Genomic DNA, 26,984 nt, shown 5'->3' with positions numbered 1-26,984 from the left:
ATGTTGAGATATGATCCCTCTATTCCCACTTTCTTAAGGGTTTTTTATCATAAATGGCTGCTGGATTTTATCAATTGCTTTTTCTGCATCTATTGATATGATCATGTGATTTTTATTTTTCATTTTGTTAATGTGGTGTATCACATTAATTGATTTGTGGATGTTGAACCACCCTTGCATACCAGGGATGAATCCCACTTGATCATGGTGTATGATCTTTTTAATGTATTGCTGAATTCTGTTTGCTAATATTTTGTTGAGGATATTTGCATCTATGTTCATTAGCGATATCGGCCTGTAGTTTTCTTTTTTTGTGGTGTCTTTGTCTGATTTTGGGATCAGAGTGATAGTGGCTTTGTAAAAAGTGTTTGGGTGCCTTCCCTCTTTCTGGATTTTTTGGAAGAGCTTGAGGAGAATAGGTGATAATTCTTTTTTGAACGTTTTGTAAAATTCACGTGTAAAGCCATCTGGTCCAAGACTTTTGTTTTTTGGGAGATTGTTGATTATTGATTCAATTTCCCTGGTGGTAATCAGTCTATTCAGGTTTTCTGTTTCTTCTTGAGTTAGCCTTGGAAGGTTGTATGCCTCTAGAAAATTGTCCATTTCTTCCAGATTGTCAAATTTGTTGGCATATAGTTGCTCATAGTAATTTCTTTTTTTTTTTGTATTTCTGCAGTGTCTGTTGTCACTTCTCCTCTTTCATTTCTGATTTTATTAATTTGGGTCCTCTCTCTTTTTTTTTTAATGAGTCTGGCTAAAGGTTTGTCAATTTTGTTTATCTTCTCTAAGAACCAACTCTTGGATTCATTGATCTTTTGTATTGTTTTTCTGGTTTCTATTTCATTTATTTCTAATCTGATCTTTATTATCTCCTTCCTTGTAATCCCTTTGGGCTTATTTTGTTGTTCTTTTTCCAGATCTCTTAAGTGTGAAGATAAACTGTTGATTAGTGATGTTTCTTGTTTCTTTAGGTAGGCCTGCAATGCTATGAATTTGCCTCTTAGGACTGCTTTCGCGGCATCCCATAGATTTTGGGTCACCGTCTTTTCATTTTCGTTTGTCCAAAGATATCTTTTGATTTCTTCCTTGATCTCCTGGTTTACCCATTCAATATTTAGTAACATGTTATTCAGCTTCCATGAATTTGTGTATCTTCCAGTTTTTTTCCTGTAGTTCATTTCTAATTTCATAGCACTGTGGTCAGAGAAGACAATTGGTATGATTTCAATTTTCTTAAATTTATCAAGACTTGTTCTGTGGCCTAACATATGATCTATCTTGGAAAATGTTCCATGTGCGCTTGAGAAGAACGTTTATTCTGCAGCACTGGGGTGAAATGCTCTGAAAATATCGATTAAATCCAAGTGGTCCAATGTATCAGTTAAAGTTGTTGTTTCCATATTGATTTTCTGTCCGGAAGACCTGTCCCTTGTTGTCAGAAGTGAGTTGAAGTCCCCTACTATGATAGTGTTACTGTTGATCTCTGTCTTTATGTCAGTCAATATCTGTTTTGTATATTTAGGTGCTCCTATGTTGGGTGCACTGATGTTTACTAGGGTTATATCCTCTTGTTCTGTCAATCCCTTTATTATTATATAGTGCCCATCTTTGTCTTTTAACATTTTCTTCATTTTAAAGACTATTTTGTCAGAAATAAGTATTGCAACTCCAGGTTTTTTCTCATTTCTATTTGCATGAAATGTCTTACTCCAACCCTTCACTTTCAGCCTGTGTGTGTCTTTTGATCTGAGGTGAGTCTGTTGTATACAGCATATACAAGGGTCTTGCTTTCTTGTCCACTTAGTCACCCTATGTCTGTTGATTGGAGCATTTAATCCATTTACATTTAAAGTGATTATTGATAGGTACATAGTTATTGCCATTTTTAAATTTGTAGTTAGATTGTTTTCATCTTTCTTCTATTTACAGAAGTCCTTTTAGTATTTCTTGCAATGCTGGCTTGGTGGTAATAAATTCCTTTAGCTTATTCTTTTCTGGGAAGCTCTTTATCTCTCCATCAACTTTAAATGATAGCCTTGCTGGATAAAGCAATCTAGGTTGTAGGCCTTTGTTTTCCATCACTTTGAGTATCTCCTGCCACTCCCTCCTGGCCTTCAATGTTTCTGCAGAAAAGTCATTTGATAGTCTTATGGGAGTTCCCTTGTATGTAACCCTCTGTCTTTCTCTTGCTGCTTTTAGGATTCTCTCTTTGTCTTTAACCTTTGCCATTTTAACTATAATGTGTCTTGGTGTGGACCTGTTTGGGTTTATCCTGGTTGGAACTCTCTGCACTTCCTGGGCTTGTATGTTGGTTTCCTTCATCAGGTTAGGGAAGTTTTCGGACATTATTACTTCAAATACGTTCTCAATCCCTTGCTTCCTCTCTTCACCTTCTGGTATTCCTATGATGCACATGTTGTTGCGCTTGATGTTATCTCATAGGTCTCTTAAACCATCTTCATTGTTTTATATTCTTTTTTCTTTCTGTTGTTCTGTTTGGGTGATCTCTGCTAACTTGTCTTCTAAGACGCTGATTCGATCCTCTGCTTCATCTAACCTGCTGTCAATTCTTTCAAGTGAGTTCTTTATTTTGGTAATTGTGTTTTCTAGTTCTAACTGGTTGTTCGTTATGATTTCCTTTTTTTTTTAAATTTATTTTTTAAATTTATTGGGGTGACAATTGTTAGTAAAATTCCATAGATTTCAGGTGTACAATTCTGTATTACATCATCTATAAATCCCATTGTGTGTTCACCACCTAGTGTCAGTTCCCATTCCATCACCATATATTTGATCCCTCTTACCCTCATCTCCCACCCCCCACCCCCCTTACCCTCTGGTAACCACTAAACTGTTGTCTGAGTCTATGAGTTTCTGTTTCTCATTTGTTTGTCTTGTTCTTTTGTTGCTTTTGGTTTATATACCACATATCAGTAAAATCACATGGTTCTCTGCTTTTTCTGTCTGACTTATTTCGCTCAGCATTACACTCTCAAGATCCATCCATGTTGTCACAAATGTTCCTATATCATCTTTTCTTACCACGAGTAGTATTCCATTGTGTATATATACCACAACTTCTTTATCCATTCATATAACGAAGGACATTTTGGTTGTTTCCATGTCTTGGCCACCGTAAACAAAGCTGCAATGAACATTGGAGCACACGTGTCTTTATGGATAATTGTTTTCAGATTTTTTGGGTAGATACCCAGGAGAGGGATGGCTGGGTCATATAGCAATTCTATTTCTAATTTTTTGAGGAAGCTCCACACTGCCTGCCATAATGGCTGCACCAGTCTGCATTCCCACCAACAGTGTATGAGGGTTCCTTTTACCCCACAGCCTCTCCAAAGCTTATTTCTATTTGTCTTTTTGATGATAGCCATTCTGACTGGGGTGAGGTGATATCTCATTGTGGTTTTGATTTGCATTTCTCTGATGATTAGTGATGTTGAGCATTTTTTCATATGTCTATTTGCCATTTGTATGTCCTCTTTGGAGAAATGTCTCTTCAAGTACTCTACCCATTGTTCAATTGGGTTGTTTGCTTTTTTGTTGTGGAGTTGCATGGGTTCCTTGTATATTCTGGATATTAGCCCCTTATCGGAGGCACTATTTGCAAAAATCTTCTCCCATTCAGTTTGTGGCCTCTTTATTTTGTCGATGGTTCCTTTTGCTGTGCAGAAGCTTTTAAGTTTCATATAGTCCACTTGTTTATTTTAGCTTTTGCTTCCATTGCCTTTGGAATCAAACTCATAAAATGTACTTTGAACCCAAGGTCCATAAATTTAGTACCTACGTTTTCTTCTATGCAGTTTATTGTGTCAGGTCTTATGCTTAAATCTTTGATCCATTTTGAATTAACTTTGATACATGGTGACAAAGAGCTGTCCAGTTTCACTCTTTTGCATGTGGCTATCCAATTCTCCCAGCACCATTTATTGAAGAGGCTGTCTTTGCTCCATTGTATGTTTTTAGCTTCTTTGTCAAAAATTATCTGTCCATATTTATGCGGTTTTATTTCTGGGTTCTCAATTCTACTCCACTGGTCTATGTGTCTGTTTTTCTGCCAATACCATGCTGTTTTGATTATTGTAGCCCTGTAGTACAAGCCAAAGTCAGGAAGTGTGATACCTCCATTATTGTTCTTATTTCTTAAGATTGCTTTGGCTAGTTGGGGTCCTTTGTGGTTCCAAATAAATCTGATGATTTTTTGTTCTGTTTCTTTAAAATATACCATTGGGATTTTGATGGGGATTGCATTGAATCTGTATATTGCTTTGGGTAATATGGCCATTTTAACTATGTTGATTCTTCCAATCCATGAGCACGGAATATCTTTCCATTTCTTTGTGTCATCTTCAATTTCTTTCAAAAATGTCTTATAGTTTTCAGCATATAGGACTTTCACATCCTTGGTTAAGTTTAGTACTAGGTATTTTATTCTTTTTGCTGCAATTGCAAAAGGAATTTTTTTTTTGTATTTCTTTTTCTGAGATTTCATTGTTAATATATAGGAAAGCAATGGACTATTGTACATTGATTTTGTAGCCGGCAACTTTACTGTGTTCGTTGATTGTTTCTAATAGCTTTTTGGTGGAGTTTTTAGGGTTTTCTATATATAGCATCATGTCATCTACAAAGAGTGATAATTTAACTTCTTCATTCCCAACTTGGATGCCTTTTATTTCTTTCTCTTGCCTGATTGCTCTGGCAAGGACTTCTATGTTGAAAAGCAGAGATGACAGGGGACAGCCCTGTCGTGTTCCTGAACGTAGAGCAAAGGGCTTCAGTTTTTCACCATTAATTATGAGATTAGCTGAGGGCTTGTCATATATAGCGTTTATTATGTTAAGGTATTTTCCTTCTACACCTATTTATTAAGTGTTTTAATGATAAATGGATGTTGTATCTTGTCAAATACTTTTTCTGCATCCATTGATATAATCATATAATTTTTGTCCCTTATTTTGTTTACGTGATGTATCACATTGATGGATTTGTGGATGTTGAACCATCCTTGTGCCCCGGGGATGAACCCCACTTGGTCGTGATGAATAATCTTTTTAATGCATTGTTGTATTCGATTTGCTAGAATTTTGTTTAGGATTTTTGCATCTGTATTCATCAGAGATATTGGTCTGTAGTTTTCTTTTTGTTGTCCTTACCAGGTTTTGGTATCAGGGTAATGTTGGCCTCATAAAATGAGTTAGGGAGTACTGTCTCTTCTTCAATGTTTTGGAAGAGTTTGAGCAGGATTGGTATTAGATCCTCTTTGAAGGTTTGGTAGAATTCACTAGTGAAGCCATCTGGTCCCGGACTTTTGCTTTTGGGAAGGTTTTGGATGACTGATTCAATTTCGTTACTGGTGTCGGTCTGTTTAGATTTTCCAGTTCTTCATGGTTCAGCGGAGGCTATATGTTTCTAAGAACTTGTCCATTTCTTCTAGGTTATTGAATTTGGTGGCATATAGTCCTTCATAGTATTCTTGGATGATCCTTTGTATTTCTGTGGTGTCCGTGATAACTTCCCTTTTTCGTTTCTGATTTTGTTAATTAGTGTCTTCTCTCTTTTTATCTTAGTGAGTCTAGCCAAGGGTTTGTCAATTTTGTTAATCTTTTCAAAGAACCAGCTCTTTGTCACATTAATTTTTTCTATTGTCTTTTTGTTCTCTATTTCATTTAGTTCTGCTCTGATTTTTGTTATTTCCTTTCTTCTGCTGACCTTGGGTTTCACTTGTTCTTCTTTTTCTAGTTCTTTAAGGTGTAACATGAGGTTATTTATTTGGGATTTTTCTTGTTTCTTGAGATAGGCCTGTAGTGATGTAAATTTCCCTCTTAAAACTGCTTTTGCTGCATCTCCAAAATTTTTGTAGGGTGTACTTTCATTGTCATTTGTTTCTATGTATCTTTTGATCTCTCCTCTAATTTCTTCTTTGATGCCATCGTTCTTTAAAAGTATGTTGTTTTATCTCCATGTATTTGTGTTTTTTCCTGCTTTCTTTTTGCAGTCGATATCCAATTTCAAAGCCTTGTGATCAGAGAATAAGCTTTGTATGATTTCAATCTTCTTAAATTTGCTGAGGCTGATTTTATATCCCAATATATGGTCTATCCTTGAGAATATTCCACGTACACTAGAAAAGAATGTACAGTCTGATGCTTTAGGATGAAGTGCTCTATATGTATGTCAGTTATGTCCATTTCATCTAATGTGTCATTTAGGGTTGCTATTTCATTATTTATTTTCTGTTTGGATGATCTATCCATAGCTGTCAATGATGTATTTAAGTCCCCTAGTATAATTGTGTTTTGGTCAATTTCTCTCTTTAGTTCTGTTAGTAGTTGCTTGGTATATTTTGGTGCTCCATGATTGGGGGCATAAATATTGATGACTGTTATGTCTTCTTGTTGTATAGTCCCCTTTACCATTATGAAATGTCCATCTTTGTCTCTTGTTACCTTTTTCACCCTGAAGTCTGTTTCATCTGATATCAGTATGGCTACACCTGATTTTCTCTGGGTACCATTTGCTTGGAGTGTCAATTTCCACCCTTTCACTTTGAGTCTATGCTTGTCCTTGTAGCTGAGATGTGTCTCTTGGAGACAGCGTATGGTTGGGTTTAGTTTTTTCATCCAATCCGCTACTCTGTGCCTTTTTATTGGTGAGTTTAGTCCATTTACATTTATGGTGATTATTGATATGTGAGGATTTCCTGTCATTCTATCTTTAGTTTTCTGGTAGGCTGTGTCTCCATTGTTTGTTTGCCTTTTCGTTGTTGTCTATTATTTCTATGTGGTGGTATTCTATGATGTTTCCCTCTGTTTCTTTTTTTATTACAGTATATATTTCAGTTCTGGATTTTTTTGAGTAGTTACCCTTAAGTTTATGTAAAAGAAAGTTTGATATTTAGAGTATTCCATTTTCTTCAGCACGCTTACTTTCTCCATTCCCATATTCTCGTTCGTTCCTTTACTCTCCCCCTATTTATGTTTTGGTTGCCACAAATTGTCCCTATTGATGGTGGTTGAATAGCCTCCTTTAGTATTTCTTGTAGTGCAGGTCGTGTATTGTAAAATTCCCTCAGCTTCTATATGTCTGGGAAAGTTTATTCCTCCTTCATATCTAAAGGATATCTTTGCTGGGTATATTATTCTTGGCTCATAATTTTTCTCTTTCAATACTTTGAATATTTGATTACACTCCCTCCTGTCTTGTAGAGTTTCTGCTGAAAAATCTGATGATAATCTAATGGGCTTTCCTGTGTAGGTTACCTTGTTCTTTCCCCTGGCTGCCTTGAGGATTCTTTGTTTGTCGTTGATTTTAGACAGCTTCAATACAATGTGCCTTGGAGAAGGCCTGTTGGTATTGAGGTAATTAGGTGTTCTGTTTGCTTCCTGGTTTTGAAGATCCGGTTTTGTCCTACAAATTTGGGAAGTTCTCATCGACAATTTGTTTGAATATATTCTCTGTTCCCTTCTCTCTTTGTTCTCCTTCTTGTATGCCCATTATTCTTATATTGCTCTTTCTGATGGAGTCAGAAAGTTCTTGTAGAGTTCTTTCATTTCTTTTAAGTCTCAAGTCTCTTTCTTCTTCCTTCCGTGTCATTTCCAGGGTTCTATCTTCGATGTCACTGATTCTTTCCTCCATCTCGTCAACTCTACTACCTAAGCTAGTTATTTCTTTCTTAATTTCTTCTATTGAGTTCTTAATCTGCAAAAATTCTGTTTGGTTCATTTTTAAAATTTCAATCTCTTTCGTAAATGCTCAGGTTGTTCCTTGATTGTGTTTCTGAGTTCATTAAGCTACCTTTCTGTGTTTTCTTGCATCTCGTTGAATTATTTCAGAACTGCAATCTTGAATACTCTGTCATATAGGTCAAATATTTCCTTATCTTTAAGTTCCTTTTCTGGAGTCTGTTCACTTTCTTTCTGAACTGTCTTGTTGCCTTGGTTATTCATGGCAATTACTGATTTATTATTTCTCTTCCTAGACATCTACAGGAGTGGCTTCTGCAACAGGTTGATATGAAGCGGTCTTTCTATTGTTTTCCAGTACTTTTTGGTAGAATGTTTTATTTTCTCTCCAAGTGCAGACTTTTTTTCTCCCTCACACATAGTGCTGTATTTTCTCCACAGTATTCCAGCTTCTCACACAATGGGGGGATTTTCTGGGCGATGGGATTCTTCTCTCTTAATAGTTCGCCTGGGTTACAGGGCCCAGTGTCCCAGTGGGTACGCGGAGAGCTTTTGAAGTTCTAAAGATCTTTCTGCACCAGATTCAGATTCTGTATGTTTCAGCAGTTCTGTTTACTCCTGCAGGGATCCACCCAGATCGGTGGGGCCAGGGGCGGTGTGAGTTGTGATAGGTGGCCCAGAGCAATGGCGGCGACCACCACCACAGCCTGTCCTGCTTCCAGAGCTCCCTCCTTTTTGCCAGAACTAGTTGGGCTGCGAATCTGTGTCTGCGGTCCACAGTTCGCAGAACAACAAATATTCTGTGCTTTTGTTCTGACACTGCTACTGTTTTGCTTCTAGTACCAGGCAGGTGGGGGCATGGTGAGCTCTGGGTGTATAGGGAAGGGGCAGCTAGTCTCAGTGCCTAAGGCTTCTGTTCTCTGTTCGGCAGTGAGGGTTTAAACCACAGTTTTCAGCCTTCTTCCCTCAGTCTTTTCTCTGAGGTCTCTGCCGTGAGCGTTGTGTTCAGCAGTGTTATATGCTGCCCCCTCAGCCCTGTGGGCCATAAGCAGAGCCCTAGCAGTCCGAGTACTTCCCTCTCCTGCAGCTGCTGTAGTTTTGGGATGCAGCAAGGTTGAAGCACTGACCTCGGTCTGCATCATTCGACCGCGAGGCTCCATCTCTGCCCTTCTCCCTTTCCTCCTCCCCGACTCGCGTGATTCGCCCACCTGTGGGTGAATTCAGTAGTGGTCCTCTTCGTCTTGCCTGTCTGCTGTGTAGGGAGTCCTTTGTGGAGTTATTGTTGTTCGATTAGTTGTAAATTCCAGGGGAACTTTACAGAGGCTCACCTCACACCTCCATTTTGATGACGTCTCAATATATTTCCGTATATTTAAGTTCATTTTCTGTAGACTTCTCACTTTCTTTCTCAGCCGTTTTGTTGCCTTGGTTATTCATGCCCATTAATGGTTTATTATTTGTCCTCCTAGACATCTATAAGAGTGGGTTCTGCAATGGGTTGATAGAAAGAGTTATTGCTTCTGTTTTCCAGTAGGTGTTGATAGAATGTTTTATTTTCTCTACAAATGCAGTCTTTTATTCTCACTCACACTGTAGTGTTATGTTTTCTCTGTACTATTCCGTCTTCTAACATAATGGGGGATTCCCTGGAAGGTGGGCTTCTCCTCTGTGAGTAGTTTGCCTGGGCAATATGGCACCACCTCCATGGGGGGATGTGGAGAGCTTCTGAGGTTTCAACATCTTCCTGCCCCAGATTCAGAGTCTGTGTGCCTCAGCAGCTCTCTTTACTTCTGCAGGGATTTGCCCAAATAGGTGGGGACAGGTGCGGTGTGGATTGTGAGAGGTGGTCAGAGCAATGGCGGTGACCACCACTGCAGCCATTCCTGCTTCCACAGCTCCCTCCCCTCTGCTGGAGTTAGTTGGGCTGCGAATCTGTGTCTGCAGACCACAGTTCTCAGAACTGCAAATATTCTGTTCTTTTGATATGACACTACTACTGTTCTGGTTCTAGAACTGGGCAGGTGGGGGCAGGGTAAACTCTGGTAGGGCAGGTAGGGAGTGGCTAGTCTCAGTGCCTATGGCTTCCATTCTCTGCAGCAGTGAGGGCTTAAACCACCATTTTCAGCTTTCTTTCTTCAGTCTTTGCTCCAAGGTCTCTGCCATGAGTTGGGTTCAGCCGTGTTATATGCTGTCCCCTCAGCCCTGTGAGCCACAAGTAGAGCTCTAGCAGTCTGACTTCTTCCCTCTCCCACATCTGCGGTAGTTGCGGAATGCAGTGAGCTCAGAGCACTGAGCTAGGTCTGTGTCCTGGACCCATGCAGCCCCGTCTCCACACATCTCCGTTCCCTCCTTCCACACTTCACAATTTGCCCACCTTTAGGTGGTTTCAGTAGTGAGCCTCTTCGTCTTGCGTGTCTGCTGCTCAGGGAGTCTTTTGTGGAGTTATAGTTGTTCAATTTGTTGTAAATTCCAGGGGAGATTTCCAGAGGTTCTTCACGCCACCATTTTTATGACATCATTCTGTTTATCCATTTTCAAGTCTGCAACATCCGGTTTGTTTGCTTAGAAAGAACATTTCAAAAGCATCTGAACCCTTTTGACTTTGATTTATTCCAGGGAAATTTAGACACCACCTTTAGCCTCTCCTAACATCTATTTCTTTTTCTGATATTTTCATATCTCTTTCCCAGATACATGTATATTGGAGATAGAAAGGATCATAAGAAATAGAGGAGCAACAAATTAAGAATAAGTACTTTTAATGGGATATATTGATGATGCATTACAGAACTGTACACTTAAAACCTATGTAACTTTACTAACCATTGTAACCCCAATGAACTTTAATTTAAAAAAAAAGAAATAAGTACTTTCAATTCACCTGTAAATGCCTCTGATGACTTTGAATGATTCATTTTCATGAATGAATACTAAAATATATTGGCTAGATTATAGCTAAAGCACAAATGCTGTATAGAATCCAACTTAACTTTACATAATAGATTTTATTCTGAAAAGAGGAAGAAAATGCATTTGTCAGTTAAACTATTTTAATTGTGTCAATATTGCCTATCATTTAAAGATTGAGCCTTGGAGGGACTGGAGGCATAAGTTGTTCAGGCAAATTGTTGACTGGCTCAACTATGTATATATAACTTCCAGCTCAAACTTACTCTTATTTTAATAAAGAATATTAAATATAAGCTTGGCCAGGATAAACCTAAAATGCCTAAGATTGTCAAACAGGGGCCTATGAAAGGAAGATCGTGTGTTGTCCTTTGGGTTTGGAGACAAAACTTGCAGGGAAGGAGAGAGAGTGGGAATGATGCCTGTATGTGTGTTTGTCTACTTTCCATATTGGGAATTGTTCATATTTCCCAGAAAGGAATAGTCCTCTATCTGCTATTCTCCCACTAAAGTCAGGTATAAATACATCTCCTTTATTTAATATGTAGAGACTTTGTTCCTCAGAGAACAAACTGTGCACACAGCCTCACGGTAGGAGAGAAAGCTTATACCCACTTTCTTATCTGAACAGTTACTAAGCACCATATTCACCTGAATAGTTCTAACCAATCAAAAGAATTCCAAATTGGCCTTTCCTTTCTCTAAAATCCAATGCCCAGTAATTTTGTTTTTATTTTAATCTGCATTTGATGTTTTACAAAACACGAAAGATGAGGATTATTAGAATTTTGGAGTAAAGGTCAATTGCATGAAAAGATTTTCATTTCCGCCCTTTGTATAAGACTATCATGCTCACCTTTAATTTTTTTTGTGTGTGTTGCTTTCTGAATTTGTACAATATTTTTATTGTTAAAGCCAATCCAAGTTGAAATAGAAGTCTCCAAGGGAATTAACTGTGGTTCTTTGTTTGACTTTTTAGAATTCTAATTTCAGACTAAAGGGCATCATCAGTAAAACGGAAGTCAAAATTTTTTTACTGTGTATCACTTTTAACTAACTTTTCTTACTCTTCACTTTCTCTAGTTTTAAGTAACTTTCCACCCCCTCTGCTTTCTCTTGCTTAGTTTTACTGATGATTATACCTTCATGCAGCTCATTTCTTTATTGGATTCCTGGCCCTGTCTGTCTTCCCCCATTTCTGTTTTCCCTTCTTTTAACCCCAAAAGGCAACCTGGCTAAGAAATTGAGTTCTAAAATGAAGGGTAGCAATGAATGCAAGTGAACTGCTGAAACTGCTTTGTTCACTCTTGATTTATGTGTTTTTTAAAAAAATCTTTGGACCTTTAAAAAAGCAAATCTGGAAATGCTGTTGAGGATAGTCTTTGGCACCAGCATTCTCTTCTAAGGCGGTGTTTTTGATGACTTCACTCTTTTAAAATGTGGCTCTTATGATAGCACTCACACATGACTTAGGTCACTTGAAGGAAATGTCCTGATATTCAATAAACAATACAAGCTTTCTCCATCCTCCCATCTCCAGACGCTTCTAGGTCAACACAGTATTTATGAATTAAAAGAAGGGCTGAGTAGTTGGATTGTTGGAAGGAAAAAGACAATTAGTATGTGTGCGGTTCTTTTTTTAATTTTTATTTTAGGAACATGCATTAGCAAACTAGACAGCTGCGTGGAAGGACATACAGTTGCTACTTTAACTCTGCAGCATTATCAGAGTGTGCGGAGGTTCATTTGCCAGTTGTGAAGTCCGCCAAGCAATTCTGGATGTCTGCTTGGATAACTTACTTTCCCATGTATTTCTAGTTTTCTAAATGCCATTTAGGCAATTCTGCTAAGCAGTGTGAAAAGAAAAAAAAAGAGTAAACAAATTAAAATGCAGCAATCATTTTATGCAAATCTTATTAAGGCAGCCACAAAGTAATCCATTTTGTATGAGTAAGTTTCTGCATATGCTATTAAGAAGCACAGGATCTGGGGTAGCCAACTATCTAAAAAATAGAAATGGTAAAATAATACGAAACTACTATTACTAATAATAAATACATATAAAATGTTATTTTTCAGATATGAAAGAGTCCTTGCTGTATGGAGATTAATTTTAAATAATGATTTTTAAGGGAAAGGCAAAGGGTGTTAATATATATTGAGTTACTGCTATGTGCCAAATGAAGGACTAGTTGCTTCACATATTTAAGTCTGTTAGAGGCTCACAACAACCCTGTGAAAATAAGAATTCTTTTGCAATTGCAACAAAATTAACTTAACCAAGGATGTGAAAGACCTATATGCTGAAAACTATAAGACATTTTTTAAGAAATTTAAGAAGACACAAAGAAATGGAAAGACATTCCATGTTCATAGATTGGAAGAATCAATATAGTTAAAATGGCTAGATTTTAGCAATATAGAGATGTAATGCAATCACCATCAAAATCCCAATGGCATTTTTTTAAGAAATAGAACAAAAAAATCATCAGATTTGCTTGGAATCACGAAAGTCCTCGAATAGCTAAAGCAGTCCTAAGAAAAAAAAGAATGTTGGAGTATTAAACTCCCTGACTTCAGTTTGTACTACAGGGCAACAATAATCCACACACTATGGTATGGGCAGAAAAACAGACACACCGACTAATGGAATAGAATTGAAAACCCAGAAATAAACCCCCACAATTGCAAAAGGAATTCTTATTTTCATTTTTTTCCTGAGATTTCATTGTTAGTATATAGGAATGCAATGGACTTTTGTACATTGATTTTATAGCCGGCAACTTGACTGCATTCGTTGATTTTTTCTAATAGCTTTTTAGTGAATTCTTTGGGGTTTTCTACATATAGCATCATGTCATCTGCAAAGAGTGACAGTTTAACTTTTTCATTCCCAATTTGGATGCCTTTTATTTGTTTTGATTGCCTGATTGCTTAGGCGAGGACCTCCAATACTATGTTGAAAAGCAGAGGTAATAGGGGACAGGCCTGTCATGCACCTGAATGCAGAGCAAAGGGCTTCAGTTTTTCCACCATTAATTGATATTAGCTGAGGGTTTATCGTATATGGCCTTTATTAGGTTAAGGTTTTTTCCTTCTATGCCCATTATATTAAGTGTTTTAATCATAAATTGATTTTGTATCTTGTCAAAAGCTTTTTCTGCATCTATTGATATAATCATATGATTTTGTCCTTTATTTGTATGTGTAGTGTATCACATTGATGGATTTGCATATGTTGAACCATGCTTGTGCCCCTGGGATGAACCCCACTTGGTCGCGATGAATAATCTTTTTAATGCATTGTTGCATTTGACTTCCTAGAAACTTGTTTAGGATTTTTACAGCTGTCTTCATCAGAGATATTGCTCTGTAATTTTCTTTTTTTGTGTTGTCCTTACCAGGTTTTGGTATCAGGGTAATGTTGGCCTCATAAAATGAGATAGGGAGTGTTGTCTCTCTTTCAATTTTTTGGAAGAGTTTGAGTAAGACCTCTATTAGAGCTTTTTCGAATGTTTGGTAGAATTCACTAGTGAAGCCATTTGGTCCCAGACTTTTGCTTTTGGGAAAGTTTCAGATGAGTGATTCAATTTCCTTACTGGTGGTCGGTCTGTTTAGATTTTCCAGTTCTTCATGGTTCAGCCTTGGAAGGCTATATGTTTCTAAGAACTTGTCCATTTCTTCTAGGTTGTTGAATTTGGTGGCATATAGTCCTTCATAGTATTCTTGGATGATCCTTTGTATTTCTGTGGTGTCCGTGATAACTTCCCCTTTTACGTTTCTGATTTTGTTAATCAGTGTCTTCTCTCTTTTTATCTTAGTAAGTCTAGCCAAGGGTTTGTCAATTTTGTTAATCTTTTCAAAGAACCAGCTCTTTGTCACATTAATTCTTTCTATTGTCTTTTCTTCTCTATTTCATTTAGTTCTGCTCTAATTTTTGTTATTTCCTTTCTTCTGCTGACCTTGGGTTTTACTTGTTCTTCTTCTTCTAGTTCTTTAAGGTGTAAGGTGAGGTTATTTATTTGGGATTTTTCTTGTTTCTTGAGATAGGCCTGTAATGAGATAAATTTCCCTCTTAAAACTGCTTCCCGCATCCCAAAAATTTCGGTAGGATGCATTTTCATTCTCATTTCTTTCTATGTATCTTTTGATTTCTCCTCTTATTTCTTCTTTGACACAGTCATTTTTTTTTTTAAATTCAATTTATTGGGGTGACAATTGTTAGTAAAATTACATAGATTTCAGGTGTACAATTCTGTATTACATCATCTATAAATCCCATTGTGTGTTCATCACCCAGAGTCAGTTCTCCTTCCATCACCATATATTCGATCCCCCTTACCCTCATCTCCCACCACCCACCCCCCAACCCCCTTACCCTCTGGCAACCACTAAACTATTGTCTGTGTCTATGAGTTTCTGTTTCTCATTTGTTTGTCTTGTTCTTTTGTTGTTTTTGGTTTATATACCACATATCAGTGAAATCACATGGTTCTCTGCTTTTTCTCTCTGACTTATTTTGCTCAGCATTACCCTCTCAAGATCCATCCATGTTGTCACAAATGTTCCTATATCATCTTTTCTTACCGCCGAATAGTATTCCATTGTGTATATATACCACAACTTTTTTATCCATTCATCTATCGAAGGACATTTTGGTTGTTTCCATGTCTTGGCCAAAAAGTATGTTGTTTAATCTCCACATATTTGTGGCTTTTCCTTTTTTTTGCCAATCAGAGAATATGTTTGGTATGATTTCAATCTTCATTAATTTGCTGAGACTGGTTTTATGTCCCAATATATGGTCTATCCTTGAGAATGCTCCAGGTACATTAGAAAAGAATGTATAGTCTGATGTTCTATGATTAAGTGCTCTATAAATGTCAATTATGTCCATTTCATCTAATGTGTCATTTAGGGCTGCTATTTTGTTATTTATTTTCTGTTTGGATGATCTATCCATAGCTGTCAATGATGTATTTAAGTCCCCTAGTATAATTGTGTTTTGGTCAATTTCTCCCTTTAGTTCTGTTAGTAGTTGCTTGGTATATTTTGGTGGTCCCTGATTGGGGGCATAAATATTGATGACTGTTATGTCTCCTTGTTATATAGTCCCCTTCACCATTATGAAATGTCCATTTTTGTCTCTTTTTACCTTTTTTATCCTAAAGTCTGTTTCATCTGATATCCGTATGACTACACGTTCATTTTTCTGGATGCCATTTGCTTGGAGTGTCAGTTTCCACCCTCTCTCTTCGAGTGTGTATTTTTCCTTGTAGCTGAGATGTGTCTCTTGGAGACAGCATATGCTTGGGTTTAGTTTTTTGATCCAATCTGCTACTCTGTGCCTTTTTATTGGTGAGTTCAGTCCATTTACACTTAGGGTGATTGTTGATATATGAGGATTTTCTATCATTCTATACTTGGTTTTCTGGTAAGACTGTTTCTCCATTGTTTCTTTGCCTTTTTGTTGCTGTCTATTATTTCAGTATGGTGGTATTTTATGATATTTCTCTCTGTTTTTTCTTTTACTATGTTATATATTTCAGTTCTGGATTTTGTTTTTTAGTTGTTCCCATTAAGTTTATGTAAAAGAAAGTTTGATATTTAGAGTATTCCATTTTCTTCAGCATGCTTACTTTCTCCATTCTCATATGCAGGTTCAGACTTTTACTCTCCTCCTTTTTATGTTTTGGTTGCCACAAATTGTCCCTGTTGGTGGTCGAATAGCCTCCTTTAGTATTTCTTGTAGTGCAGGTCATGTATTGTAAAATTCCCTCAGCTTCTGTATGTCTGGAAAGGTCTTTATTCCTCCTTCATATCTAAAGGATATCTTTGCTGGGTGTATTATTCTTGGCTCATAATTTCTTTCTTTCAGTAGTTTGAATATTTGGTTCCACTCCCTCCTGGCTTGGAGAGTTTCTGCTGAAAAATCTGATGATAATCTAATGGGCTTTCCTGTGTAGGTTACCGTCTTCTTTCCCCTGGCTGCCTTGAGGATTCTTTTTTTGCTACCAATTTTTGACAGCTTCAATATAATGTGCCTTGGAGAAGGCCTGTTGGGGTTGAAGTAATTAGGAGTTCTATTCCCTTCTTGGATTCAAGCATCCATTTCTTTCCATAAGCTGGGAAAGTTCTCATCGACTATTTGTTTGAATATATTCTCTGTTCCCTTCTCTCTTTCTTCTCCTTCTGGTATGCCCATTATTCTTATATTGCTCTTTCTGATAGAGTCAGAAAGTTCTTGTAGAGTTCTTTCTTTTCTTTTAAGTCTCAAGTCTCTTTCTTCTTCCATCCATATCATTTCCAGGTTTCTGTCTTCGATGTCACTGATTCTTTCCTCCATCTGGTCAACTCTACCTAAGCTGGCTATTTCATTTTTAATTTCTTCTATTGAGTTCTTAATCTCCAGAAATTTTATTTGGTGCTTTTTTTAAAAAAAAAATTTCAATCTCTTTCATAAAATGCTCATGTTTTTCTTTGATTGTAGTTCTGAGTTCATTAAACTGGCTGTCTGTATTTTCTTGCATCTCATTGAGTTTTTCCAGAACTGTAATCTTGAATTCTCTGTCATTTAAGTCACATATTACCATATCTTTAACTTCATTTTCTGGAGACTTTTCGCTTTCTTTCTGAGCTGTCTTATTGCCTTGGTTATTCTTGGATGTTAATGATTTATTATTTCTGTTCCTAGACATCTACAGGAGTGGGCTCTGCAACAGGTTGATAGGAAGAGGTCTTTCTTTTGTTTCCAGTATTTGTTGGTAGACATTTTATTTTCTCTCCGACTGCAGCCTTTTTCTCTCTCTCACACAGTAGTGTTATGTTTTTTCTGCAATATTTCAGCTTCTGACACAGTGGCGAGATTCCCTGGAAAGTGAGCTTCTCTTCTGTTAACAGTTCACCTGGGTCATAGGGCGCCGCATCCATATGTGGATGCAGAAAACTTTTGAAGTTCCAAAGCTCTTCCTGCACCAGATTCAGAACCTGTGTGTTTCAGCAGTTCTGTTTACTCCTGCAGGGATCTGCCCAGATACGTGGTCACGGTGATTTGTGAGAGGTGGCCCAGAGGAATGGCGGCGACCACCACCACAGCCGGTCCTGCTTCCACAGCTCCCTATCCTTTGCCAGAACTAGTTGGGCTATGAATCTTTGTCTGTGAACCACAGTCTAAGAACAGCAAATGTTATGTTCTTTTGATCTAACACTGCTACTCTTCTGTTTCTAGCACCCGGCAGGTAGGGGTGGGGCGAGCGCTGGGAGGGTAGGGAGGGGGTGGCTAGTCTCACTGCCTAAGGTTTCCGTTCTCTGCATCAGTGAGGTCTTAAACTGCCGTTTTCACCCTTCCTCCTTCAGTCTTTTCTCCGAGGTCTCTGACGTACAGCATTGGGTTCAGCTGTGTTATATGCTATCCCCTCAGCCCTGTGAGCCATAAACGGCACCCTAGCAGTCTGATTTGTTCACTCTCCCACAGCTGCAGTAGTTCTGGGATGCTGTGAGCTTGGAGCGCTGAGCTAGGTCTCTCTCCTGCCCCTGCATGGCTCTGTCTCTGCACTTCTCCCTTCCCTCCTCCCCTGCTCACATGATTTGCCCACCTTTAGGTGATTTCAGCAGTGAGACACTTCGTCTTGCTCTCTGCTGTGCAGGGAGTCCTTTGTGAAGTTATAGTTGTTCGATTAGTTGTAAATTCCAGAGGAGATTTCGTGAGGCTCACCTCACACCGCCATTTTCATGATGTCTCTATGGCCTTGAGTTTTAATAATGTGATTTCGTGCATACACATGCCAACTCAAATTATTGTTGCAAAAAAAAAAAATTATTGTTGCAAAGTGATTCTTTACTCATTTTTCATACTCATAGGCTGTGTTGTCTAAATGGCTCACAGAAAACTAGAAATGTATAGTAATTATTCTGGTTTCTTTCTTATTATCTATGTGACTTAAATTACTTAACATTATTATCTGTTTCCTCATTTATAAACTGGGGGAAATAATAGCACCTGCTTCATAGGTTTTAACAATTAACGGGATAAGGAAAGCAAAGTCATTAGCACAGTGGTTGGTAAACACTCAAGATGAGCTCTTAGTATTTATTTAGCTTCAACTACTAGAAAGCAGTGTGCACAGTTGTTAAAAATCTGGACTTTGGAGTCAAACTACACCAGTTTGAGTCCTAGCTTCACCATTTGACATCTGTAGGAACTTGGTCATGTTTTATAACACCTCAGAGTCAATTTCTTAGGCATAAATTGGAACAATATTTTTCTTTTTTTGGTTGAAAGCATTAAATGTGATAATGCACATAAAGTATCCAGCATGTAGTCAATATTCAATTAGTGTTATTCCCCCCTCTTCTTTCCAGATGTACAACCAATCACATTTACAAACTCATTAAAAATTATTGCTGTGGGCTGGCCTGGTGGCTCAGGCGGTTAGAGCTCCATGCTCCTAACTCCGAAGGCTGCCAGTTCGATTCCCACATGGGCCAGTGGGCTCTCAACCACAAGGTTGCAAGTTCAACTCCTCGAGTCCCGTAAGAGATGGTGGGCTCTGCCCACTGCAACTTATTTTGAACACGACACCTTGAGCTGAGCTGCCTTCCAGATTGCTCAGTTGGTTGGAATGCAGGCTATCAACCACAAAGTTGCCAGTTCAATTCCTCGACTCCCGCAAGGGATGGTGGGCAGCGCCCCCTGCAACTAAAATTGAACACGGCACCTTGACCCGAGCTGCCGTTGAGCTCCCAGATGGCTCAGTTGGTTGGAGTGTGTCCTCTCAACCACAAGTTTGCTGGTTCGACTCCCACAAGGGATGGTGGGCTGTGCCCCCTGCAACTAGAAAACGGCAACTGGACCTGGAGATGAGCTGTGCCCTCCACAACTAAGACTGAAAACACAACAACTTGAAGCTGAACAGCACCCTCCACAATTGAGATTGAAAGGACAACAACTTGACTTGGAAAAAAAAGGCCTGGAAGTACACACTGTTCCCCAATAAAGTCCTGTTCCCCTTCCCCAATAAAATCTTAAAAAAAAAAAAAAAAGTTAGGCGAGGGAAAATGGCGGTGTGAGGTGAGGCTCTGTAAAGCTCCCCTGGAATTTACACGAATTGACAAACAAAAACTCCACAAAGGACTCCCTGCACAGCAGACGGGCAAGACGAAGAGGACCACTACTGAATTCACCTACAGGTGGGAGAATCCTGTGAGCAGGGGAAGAGGGAAGAGCGAAATGCAGAGATGGAGCCAGACAGGCACAGGACACAGACCTAGCTCAGAGCTCCGAGCTCGCTGCATCCCGGAACTACCGCAGCTGCGGGAGAGGGAAGAGCTCGGAATGCTAGGGCTCCGTTTATGGCCCACAGGGATGAGGGGGCAGCATATAACACGGCTGAACCCAACGCTCACAGCAGAGACCTCGGAGAAAAGACTGAAGGAAGAAGGCTGAAAACGGTGGTTTAAGCCCTCACTGCCTAGCAGAGAATGGAAGCCTTAGGCACTGAGACTAGCCACCCCCTCCCTACCCTCCCAGCGCTCACCCCACCCCTACCTGCCGGGTGCTAGAAACAGAAGAGTAGCAGTGTCAGATCAAAAAAATAGAATATTTGCTGTTCTGAGAACTGTGGACCGCAGACACAAATTCACAGCCCAACTAGTTCCAACAAAGGGGAGGGAGCTGTGGAAGCAGGATCGACTGTGGTGGTAGTGGCTGTCACTGCTCTGGGACACCTCTCACAACTCACCCCACCCCTGGCCCCACCTATCTGGGCGGATCCCTGCAGGAGTAAACAGAACTGCTGAAACATACGGGCTCTGAATCTGGAGCTGGAAGAGCTTTGGAACATCAAAAGCTCTCCGCATACCCACCGGGACACTGCGCCCTGTGACCTAGACGAACTATTAACAGAGGAGAAGCCCGTCTCCCAGGGAATCCCCCCATTGTGTGAGAAGCTGGAATAGTGCAGAGAAAACATAGCACTACCGAGTGGGAGAAGAAAAATAAGCTGCAGTTGCAGAAAAAATAAAACATTCTACCAACAAGTACTGGAAAACAAAAGAAAGACCGCTTCCTATCAACCTGTTGCAGAAGCCACTCCTGTAGATGTCTAGGAAGAGAAATGGTAAACCAGTAATTGCCATGAATAACCAAGGCAACAAGATAGCTCAAAAAGAAAGTGAAAAATCTCCAGAAAAGGCACGTAAAGATACAGAAATATGTGACTTAAATGACAGAGAATTCAAGATTGCAGTTCGGAAAAAACTCAACGAGATACAAGAAAAAACAGACAGGCAGTTAAATGAACTCAGAAACACAAACAAAGAACAGCAGGAGCATTTTACGAAAGAGATTGAAATTTTTAAAAAAGAACCAAATAGAAGTTCTGGAGATTAAGAAATCAATAGAAGAAATTAAGAATGAAACAAACGGCTTATGTAGTAGAGTTGACCAGATGGAGGAAAAAATCAGTGACATTGAAGATAGAAACCTGGTAATTACACAGATGGAAGAAGAAAGAGACTTGAGACTTAAAAGAAAAGAAAGAACTCTACAAGAACTTTCTGACTCCATCAGAAAGAGCAATATAAGAATAATGGGCATACCAGAAGGAGAAGAAAGAGAGAAGGGAACAGAGAATATATTCAAACAAATTGTCGATGAGAACTTCCCAAACTGGTGGACAGAACTGGATCCTCGAATCCAAGAAGCAAACAGAACACCTAGTTACCTCAATCCCAACAGGCCTTCTCCAAGGCACATTATATTGAAGCTGTCTAAAATCAAGCACAAAGAAAGAATCCTCAAGGGAGCCAGGGAAAAGAAGACGGTAACTTACAAAGGAAAGCCCATTAGATTATCATCAGATTTTTCAGCAGAAACTCTACAAGCCAGGAGGGAGTGGAACCAAATATTCAAACTATTGAAAGAGAGAAATCACGAGCCAGGATTAATATATCCAGCAAAGATATCCTTTAGATATGAAGGAGGAATAAAGACCTTTCCTGGCATACAGAAGCTGAGGGAATTTTCTAACATACTACCTGCACTACAAGAAATACTAAAGGAGGCTATTCGACCACCATCAACAGGGACAATTTGTGGCAACCAAAACTCAAAAAGGGGGAGAGTAAAGGCCTGAACCAGAATACGGGAATGGAGAAAGTAAGTGTGCTGAAGAAAATGGAATACTATAAATATCAAACTTTCTTTTACATAAACTTAAGGGTAACCTATCACAAAAAATCCAGAACTGAAATACATACTGTAATAAAAGAAGAAACAGAGGGAAACATCATAGAATACCACCACACAGAAATAATAGACAACAACAGAAAGGCAAAGAAGCAATGGAGACACAGTCTTACCAGAAAACTAAAGATAGAATGACAGGAAATCCTCACATATCAATAATCACCCTAAATGTAAATGGACTGAACTCAGCAATAAAAAGGCACAGATTAGCAGATTGGATCAAAAAACTAAACCCAACCATATGCTGTCTCCAAGAGACACATCTCAGCTACAAGGACAAGCATAGTCTCAAAAGGAAAGGGTGGAATATGACACTCCAAGCAAATGGTACTCAGAGAAATTCAGGTGTAACCATAATGATATCAGATGAAACAGACTTCAAGGTGAAAAAGATAACAAGAGACAAAGATGGACATTTCATAATGGTGAAGGGGACTGTACAACAGGAAGACATAACAGTCATCAATATTTATGCCCCCAATCAGGGAGCACCGAAATACACCAAGCAACTACTAACAGAACTAAAGGGAGAAGTTGACCAAAGCACAATTATACTAGGGGACTTAAATACATCATTGACAGCTATGGCTAGATCATCCAAACAGAAAATAAATAACGAAATAGTAGCCCTATATGACACATTAGATAAAATGGACATAATTGACATTTATAGAGCACTTCATCCTAAAACATCAGACTATACATTCTTTTCTAGTGTACATGGAACATTCTCAAGGATAGATCATATATTGGGACATAAAATCAGCCTCAGGAAATTTAAGAAGACTGAAATCATACCAAGCATATTCTCTGATCACAAGGCTTTGAAATTGGATATCAACTGCAAAAAGAAAGCGGGAAAAACAGAAATACATGGAGATTAAACAACATACTTTTAAAGAACGACTGGTTCAAAGAAGAAGTTAGAGGAGAGATCAAAAGATACATAGAGCTAGACTTCCGGAAAAATGGCGGCGTGAGGTGAGCCTCTGTAAAGCTCCCCTGGAATTTACAACGAATCGAACAACAAAAACTCCACAAAGGACTCCCTGCACAGCACACAGGCAACACTAAGAGGCCCACTACCGACTGAAATCACCTACAGGTGGGAGATTCGAGTGGAGGAGGAGGAGGAAAGGGAGAAGTGCGGAGACGGAGACAGGGCAGAGGACGAGACCTCGCTCAGTGCGCCGAGCTCGCTGCTTCCCGAACTACCGCAGCTGCGGAGAGGGAAGAACTGGATTGCTAGGCTCCGCCAGGGCTCCACAGGGCTGAGGGGACAGCATATAACACGGCTGAACCCAACGCTCACGGCAGAGACCTCGGAGAAAAGACTGAGGGAAAAAGGCTGAAAACGGTGGTTTAAGCCCGCACTGCCGAGCAGAGAACGGAGCCTTAGGCACTGAGACTAGCCGCCCCCTCCCTCCCCTCCCAGAGCTCGCCCCGCCCCCACCTGCCCGGTGCTAAAAGCGAAACAGTAGCAATGTCAGATCAAAACAACAGAAAATTTGCTGTTTTGAGAACTGTGGACAGCAAACACAATTTCACAGCCCAACTAGTTCCAGCAAAGGGGAGAGAGCTGTGGAAGCAGGACCGGCTGTGGTGGTGGTTGCCGCCATTGCTCTGGGCCACCTCTCACAACTCACCCCGCCTCTGACCCCACCTATCTGGGCGGATCCCTGCAGGAGTAAACAGAACTGCTGAAACCTACGGGCTCTGAATCAGGAGCTGGAAGAGCTTTGGAACATCAAAGCTCTCCGATACCCACCGGGACACTGCGCCCTGTGACCTAGACGAACTATTAACAGAGGAGAAGCCCGTCTCCCAGGGAATCCCCCCATTGTGTGAGAAGTTGGAATAGTGCAGAGAAAACATAGCACTACTGTGTGGGAGAAGGAAAATAAGTTGCAGCTGGAGAAATAATAAAACATTCTACCAACAAGTACTGGCAAACAAAAGAAAGATCGCTTTCTATCAACCTGTTGCAGAAGCCACTCCTGTAGATGTCTAGGAAGAGAAATACTAAACCAGTAATCGCCATGAATAACCAAGGCAACAAGATAACTCAGAAAGAAAGTGAAAAATCTCCAGAGAAGGCACTTAAAGATACAGAAATATGTGACTTAAATGACAGAGAATTCAAGATTGCAGTTCTGAAAAAACTCAACGAGATACAAGAAAACACAGATAGGCAGTTAAAGGAACTCAGAAACTCAATCAAAGAACAGCATGAGCATTTTACGAAAGAGATTGAAATCTTAAAAAAGAACCAAATAGAATTTCTGGAGATTAAGAACTCAATAGAAGAAATTAAGAATGAAATAACCAGCTTAGGTAGTAGAGTTGACCAGATGGAGGAAAGAATCAGTGACATCGAAGATAGAAACCTGGAAATGACACAGAGAAGAAGAAAGAGACTTGAGACTTAAAAGAAATGAAAGAACTTACAAGAACTTTCTGACTCCATCAGAAAGAGCAATATAAGAATAATGGGCATACCAGAAGGAGAAGAAAGAGAGAAGGAACAGAGAATATATTCAAACAAATTGTCGATGAGAACTTCCCAAATTTGTGGACAGAACTGGACCCTCGAATCCAAGAAGCAAATAGAACACCTAGTTACCTCAATCCCAACAGGCCTTCTCCAAGGCACATTGTATTGAAGCTGTCTAAAATCAACGACAAAGAAAGAATCCTCAAGGCAGCCAGGGAAAAGAAGACGGTAACTTACAAAGGAAAGCCCATTAGATTATCATCAGATTTTTCAGCAGAAACTCTACAAGCCAGGAGGGAGTGGAACCAAATATTCAAACTATTGAAAGAGAGAAATCATGAGCCAAGAATAATATATCCAGCAAAGATATCCTTTAGATATGAAGGAGGAATAAAGACCTTTCCAGACATACAGAAGCTGAGGGAATTTTCTAATACACGACCTGCACTACAAGAAATACTAAAGGAGGCTATTCGACCACCATCAACAGGGACAATTTGTGGCAACCAAAACTCAAAAAGGGGAGAGTAAAGGCCTGAACCGAATATGGGAATGGAGAAAGTAAGCGTGCTGAAGATAATGGAATACTCTAAATATCAAACTTTCTTTTACATAAACTTAAGGGTAACCACTCAAAAAACAAATCCAGAATTGAAATATATACTGAAATAAAAGAAGAAACAGAGGGAAACATCATAGAATACCACCACACAGAAATAATAGACAACAACAAAAAGGCAAAGAAACAATGGAGACACAGCCTTACCAGAAAACTAAAGATAGAATGACAGGAAATCCTCACATATCAATAATCACCCTAAATGTAAATGGACTGAACTCAATCTGAAAAAGGCACAGAGTAGCAGATTGGATCAAAAAACTAAACCCAACCATATGCTGTCTCCAAGAGACACATCTCAGCTACAAGGACAAGCATAGACTCAAAGTGAAAGGGTGGAAATTGACACTCCAAGCAAATGGTACCCAGAGAAAATCAGGTGTAGCCATAATGATATCAGATGAAACAGACTTCAAGGTGAAAAAGATAACAAGAGACAAAGATGGACATTTCATAATGGTGAAGGGACTGTACAACAAGAAGACATAACAGTCATCAATATTTATGCCCCCAATCAGGGAGCACGAAATACACCAAGCAACTACTAACAGAACTAAAGGGAGAAATTGACCAAAACACAATTATACTAGGGGACTTAAATACATCATTGACAGCTATGGATAGATCATCCAAACAGAAAATAAATAACGAAATAGTAGCCCTAAATGACACATTAGATGAAATGGACATAATTGACATTTATAGAGCACTTCATCCTAAAACATCAGACTATACATTCTTTTCTAGTGTACACGGAACATTCTCAAGGATAGACCATATATTGGGACATAAAATCAGTCTCAACAAATTTAAGAAGATTGAAATCATACCATGCATATTCTCTGATCACAAGGCTTTGAAATTGATATCAACTGTAAAAAGAAAGCGGAAAAACACAAATACATGGAGATTAAACAACATACTTTTAAAGAAGGACTGGGTCAAAGAAGAAATTAGAGGAGAGATCAAAAGATACATAGAAACAAATGACAATGAAAATACATCCTACCAAAATTTTTGGGATGCAGCGAAAGCAGTTTTAAGAGGGAAATTTATCTCATTACAGGCCTATCTCAAGAAACAAGAAAACTCCCAAATAAATAACCTCATGTTACACCTTAAAGAACTAGAAAAGAAGAACAAGTAAAACCCAAGGTCAGCAGAAGAAAGGAAATAAAAAATTAGAGCAGAACTAAATGAAATAGAGAACAAAAAGACAATAGAAAAATTAATGTGACAAAGAGCTGGTTCTTTGAAAAGATTAACAAAATTGACAAACCCTTGGCTAGACTTACTAAGATAAAAGAGAGAAGACACTGATTAACAAAATCAGAAACGTAAAAGGGAAGTTATCACGGACACCACAGAAATACAAAGGATCATCCAAGAATACTATGAAGGACTATATGCCACCAAATTCAACAACCTAGAAGAAATGGACAAGTTCTTAGAAACATATAGCCTTCCAAGGCTGAACCATGAAGAACTGGAAAATCTAAACAGACCGATCACCAGTAACTAAATTGAATCAGTCATCCAAAACCTTCCCAAAAGCAAAAGTCCGGGACCAGATGGCTTCACTAGTGAATTCTACCAAACCTTCAAAGAGGATCTAATACCAATTCTGCACAAACTCTTCCAAAAATTGAAGAAGAGACAGTACTCCCTAACTCATTTTATGAGGCCAACATTACCCTGATACCAAAACCTGGTAAGGACAGCACAAAAAAGAAAACTACAGACCAATATCTCTAATGAATACCGATGCAAAAATCCTAAATAAAATTCTAGCAAATCGAATACAACAATGCATTAAAAAGATTATTCATCACGACCAAGTGGGGTTCATCCTCGGGCACAAGGATGGTTCAACATCCAAATCCATCAATGTGATACATCACATAAACAAAATAAAGGACAAAAATCATATGATTATATCAATTGATGCAGAAAAGCATTTGACAAGATACAACATCCATTTATGATTAAAACACTTAATAAAATGGGTATAGAAGG

This window comes from Rhinolophus sinicus, chromosome X, assembly GCF_036562045.2.
Source record: "Rhinolophus sinicus isolate RSC01 chromosome X, ASM3656204v1, whole genome shotgun sequence".
Lineage (NCBI taxonomy): Eukaryota > Metazoa > Chordata > Mammalia > Chiroptera > Rhinolophidae > Rhinolophus > Rhinolophus sinicus.
This window is presented reverse-complemented; position numbering follows the sequence as displayed.